This window comes from Arachis ipaensis, chromosome B4 (genome assembly GCF_059453495.1).
Source record: "Arachis ipaensis isolate K30076 ecotype BB chromosome B4, ASM5945349v1, whole genome shotgun sequence".
NCBI classification, from domain to species: Eukaryota; Viridiplantae; Streptophyta; class Magnoliopsida; order Fabales; family Fabaceae; genus Arachis; species Arachis ipaensis.
In genome coordinates, this window is record NC_142439.1 from 49,064,684 (window position 1) to 49,070,257 (window position 5,574).

The window sequence follows — 5,574 nt, forward strand, 5'->3', positions numbered from 1 at the left end:
TTGGAAAGGATTAGTGTCAGTGACTAGAGGACAATCCAACAATAAACCCAATTACAATTTTTCTCTTGAGCATTCTGACTCAAGGTCATCCTTTCAATCAACTCCCCATCAAGTATGGAACTACTCGCTCATTATGAATGTAAACTTCACAACATAAGAAAGGGAAATAAAGAAAGACATAATAAATAATAATAAAAAAATCAATTAAAAATAAAAATAGTTCTTGTATTAATAAATTCTAAAAATAATCCAATAGTAATTCTGAGTAAATAAAAGACATGGAAGAGTAAGTGACAGGTAAGGAAACAAACTAGAATGACGAAGTCTTGACGGAGGTAATAACTCTTCTCAATATCCCAATCCAAAAAAAAAAATGAAATCAAAATCCTAAGAACTATGAATGTGTAGAGAGAAAAGCTAAAGGAGGAGTAAAATCAGATCTAACTAAAAGTATGCGGAATGAATGTTGTGTTTTGTCTCTGCATGTTCCCTGGCTCTAATCTTCTTTTCTGGGCCAAAAACTGGGTCAAAACAGGGCCCAAATTCACCTCCATCAAATTCTACAGAATCTGCAGATCACGCACGTCACGCAATCGCGTCATCCACGCGTTCACGTCATCCAGCGTCCTGCGTTGCCACGCGTGCGCGTCGTCCACGCCTTCGCGTCACTTGTGCTGTTTTCAGTTCGCGCGTTCGCATCTGGCACGCGTCCGCATCACTGCAATTTCCTTTATGTCACGCGGTCGCGTGAGCCATGCGTCCGCGTCACTTCTCGCTGGTCATCTCCTTAATTTCTTGTGTTCCTTCCATTTTTGCAAGCTCCTTTCTAATCTCCAAGTCATTCATGCCCTATAAAGCCTGTAACACTTAACACACAGATCACGGCATCGAATGGAATAAAGGAGAATTAAAAATACAAAATTAAAATTCTCTAGGAAGCAAGTTTTCAACCATGAAATGATTTGGGAAGGAATTGTAAATGCATGCTAATCGTATGAATAAATGGGTAAAGGTTTGATAAAATCACACAATGAAGCACAATATTAACCATAAAATAATGGTTTATCAGATACCTTTCAGGTTCCCCGATAATGGTGCCAATGTTCCGAGGGTTACCTGAAACTGTAGGTCGATCTTTGACGAGATCTGTGGTGGTGGCCAGAGCTGTTGTGTCCGACTTGTTGGATTTGGTGGTACTGCTGATCCTTCGTCACCGAAGGGTGGTGGTACCTGCAAGAGACTCCGATGCTTAAGTTAGCACTTGCTTTAGGCAGGTTTTTAGTAGAATCAGAGTATAAGTTATACCTGGGTCCTCTAGTATTTTTATAATAGTGTTGTGTGACTTTTCTGGAGATAAGATAATTATCATATCTTATATTTTAGGGAACCACCTTTATCTTTCAAGGCTTTAGCTGCCTTTAGATTTTGGGCTGTGTTCCTTTGTTGGGCCTTCTTTGGGCTTCTCTAGCGATTTGTCCAACCTCTTTGAGAAGAGGTCGGTGGCGATCCAACTTGGAGAGGTCAGTTTACTTGTCTTCAATCAACCCGGGTCGGATAGCTCAACCCGAGGTATGAACAAGTACCATTATCTATGGTAATGGAGTATGGAACCCCAAACCTTGTGACAATGTTTCTGTATAAGAATTTCCGACTTCTTTGGACGGTGGCAGTAGCTAATGGCTCTGCCTCAATCCACTTTGTGAAGTAGTCTATGCCTACAATGAAAAACTTGGCAAATGGCCAGGGTAATGTAACACAGATGAGCTCCTCGGGTGGAGCTATATGGAAGTTGGCGTGCTTCTGGCATGGTGGGCATTTCTTGACGAACTCTGTTGCCTTCTTTTGTAAGGTCGACCAGTAGAAACCAGCTCGGAGTACCTTTTTGGAAAGCACTCGTGCCCCCAGGTTGTTGCCACACGTACCACTATGTACTTCTTCCAGGACTTCCCTTGTATCGGAGGTCGGCACACATTTTAGGAGGGTGTTGAAATCCCTCTCCTATATAGGATGTTGTCCACTATGGTGTAGTATTGTTCTTCTCGTACTAGCCTTTTTGCCTCCGTTTTATCTGTGGGGAGTGTTTCAGACTTGAGGTAGTTGATTATGGGAGTCATCAATCCTTAATCCTGACCTGATATGGTTAGGACTTTTTTCCTCCGAGATTGATGGACTTTGCAGTGTTTCTTAGATGAGGCTTCTATTATTGCCCCTTGGTTTGGTGCTGGCTAGTTGTGAAAGTGCATCAGCTCGGGCATTCTATTCCCGAGGTATATGTCGGACCTCATATCCCCCGAACTGTCTGAGTTGTTCTCTAGTTTTATCCAAGTATTTTTTCATGGTGGGATCCTTAGCTTGGTAGCTCCCTTCTATTTGTGAGGTGACTACTTGTGAATCACAAAAGATGGTAAGCTTTTGAACTCCCACCTCCCTAGCCAGCTTTAAACCAGCCAGTAGTTCCTCGTATTCAGCTTGGTTATTTGAGGCAGGAAACTCAAACATTAAGGAGAGCTCAATTTGGGTCCCCTAGTCGCTCTCTATAATTACGCTTGCGCCACGCCCAGTTTTGTTTGAGGAGCCATCTATATATATACTTAATAAGTGATTTGAGTTGCCATTATAGGTAGCTTTCTTCTTTTCTATACTCTTATACATTTTGTTTTGATTGATAGGTTGTAGTAGTGTATTTTGATTAGTTTAGATTGTTGTTAAAGTAGGTTGCTTGAAGTACAAGTTTTGTTTGTTTTGTCTTTGAAAATTTTTCAAAAACTTAAAGATTTTTGTTAAATTTGAATTTTAGTTGTTTTAGAATGATTGTAGATTAGGAGAGTGCCCTGTTTTTGTTCTAAGCATCTTTAAAAAAAAAAGGGGGCATCGACGCGCGTCGGCGTGGTTTCACAACTCCAGTACATTTTCCCGAGAGTTGCGCAGACATCACGCGTGCACTGTGCAAAAAGCACAATTGGTGCACGAAATGTGAATTACACTTTTCACAACTCATACCACTAACCAGCAAGTGCACTGGGTCGTCCAAGTAATACCTTACGTGAGTAAGGTCGAATCCCACGGAGATTGTTGGCTTGAAGCAATCTATGGTTATCTTGTAATTCTTAGTCAGGATATCAATTATAATTATCAGTTTGGATTGCGAAAAATAAAAGAGCAAGAATTAAATACTTGTTATGCAGTAATGGAGAATATGTTGGAGTTTTGGAGATGCTTTGTCTTCTGAATCTCTGCTTTTCCCCTGTCTTCTTCTTCACGCACGCAAGGTTCCTCCTATGGCAAGCTGTGTGTTGGTGGATCACCGTTGTCAATGGCTACCATCCGTCCTCTCAGTGAAAATCGTCCAGGTACGCTGTCACCGCACGGCTAATCATCTGTCGGTTCTCACTCATGCTGGAATAGGATCTATTGATCCTTTTGCGTCTGTCACTACGCCCAACCCTTGTGAGTTTGAAGCTCGTCACAGTCATTCAATCCCTGAATCCTACTCGGAATACCACAGACAAGGTTTAGACTTTCCAGATTCTCAAGAATGCTGCCAAGGGATTCTAGCTTATACCACGAAGATTCTGATTAAGGAGTCCAAGAGATACTCATTCAATCGATGGTAGAACGGAAGTGGTTCTCAGGCACGCGTTCATAGGTTGAGAATGGTGATGAGTGTCACAGATCATTACATCCATCATGTTGAAGTGCGAATGAACATCTTAGATAGAAACAAGCGTGTTTGAATAGAAAACAGAAATAATTGCATTAATTCATTGAGACACAGCAGAGCTCCTCACCCCCAACAATGGAGTTTAGAGACTCATGCCATCAAAGAGTACAAAGTTTAGATCTAAAAATGTCATGAGGTCCAAAATAAATCTCTAGAAGTTGTTTAAATACTAAACTAGTAACCTAGGTTTACAGAAAATGAGTAAACTAAGATAGATAGTGTAGAAATCCACTTTTGGTTCCCACTTGGTGTGTGCTGGGGCTGAGACTTGAGCTTTACACGTGCCTAGGCTATTTCTAGAGTTAAACACTAGGTTGTAACCTGTTTCTGGCGTTTAACTCCAACTTGTAACCTGTTTCTGGCGTTTAACGCCAGAATGCAACATCGAACTGGCGTTGAACGCCAGTTTACGTCTTTTATCCTTGAGTAAGGTATGGACTATTATATATTGCTGGAAAGCCCTGGATGTCTACTTTTCAACGCAATTGAGAATGCACCATTTGGACTCCTTTAGCTCCAGAAAATCCATTTCGAGTGCAGGGAGGTCAGAATCCAACAGCATCTGCAGTCCTTTTTCAGCCTGAATCAGATTTTTGCTCAACTCCCTCAATTTCAGCCAGAAAATACCTGAAATCACAGAAAAACACACAGGCGCATAGTAAAGTCTAGAAATATGAATTTTTCCTAGAAACTAATAAAAATATACTAAAAACCAACTAAAACATGCTAAAAACTACATGAAATTACCCTAAAAAAGCGTATAAAATATCCGCTCATCATAACACCAAACTTAAACTGTTGCTTGTCCCCAAGCAACTAGACAAATAAAATAGGATGAAAAGAAATCAAGAAGTAATAATATCTCAGAGTTTTAATTGAAGCTCAGATTCTAATCAAATGACCGGGACTAGTAGCTTTTTGCTTCCGAACAGTTTTGGCATTTCACTTTATCCTTTGAAATTCAGAATGATTGGCATCCATAGGAACTCAGAATTCAGTTAGTATAATTGATTCTCCTAGTTTAGTATGTTGATTCTTGAACACAGCTATTTTATGAGTCTTGGCCGTGGCCCTAAGCACTTTTTTTTCCAGTATTACCACCGGATACATAAATGCCACAGACACATAACTGGGTGAACCTTTTTAGATTATGACTTAGCTTTGCTAAAGTCCCCAATTTGAGGTGTCCAGAGTTCTTAAGCACACTCTGTTTTTGCTATGGACCTCGACTTTAACCGCTCAGTCTCAAGTTTTCACTTGACACCTTCACGCCACAAGCACATGGTTAGGGACAGCATAGTTTAGCCGCTTAGGCCATGATTTTATTCCTTTTAGACCCTCCTATCCATTAATGCTCAAAGCCTTGGATCCTTTTTACCCTTGCCTTTTGGTTTTAAGGGCTACTGGCTTTTTCTACTGCTCCTTCTTCTTTTTCTTTTTCTCTTTTTTTTTTTGCTGCTTTTTCTTGCTTCAAGAATCAATTTCATGATTTTTCAGATCATCAATAACATTTCTCTTGTTCATCATTCTTTCAGTAGCCAACAGTTTTAACATTCACAAAATTCAATATCAAAAACATGCACTGTTCAGGCATTCATTCAGAAGACAAAAAGCATTGCCACCACATATAGATAATTAGAATTTTCCTATTAAGAACTCGAAAAAATATTGCCTCCTTATTCTAAAAATCTGCTATTTTATTCATGTTTGATGATGATGAGAAAAATAAATTATAGCTTAATTGGAGATAAAATCAAAATAGAGATACTAATTACTATTACTCATATATAACTTCTAAGGTAAATTTCTAATAAGAAAAATTATCACAGAGTTAAGGCTAAGATTAGAACTCA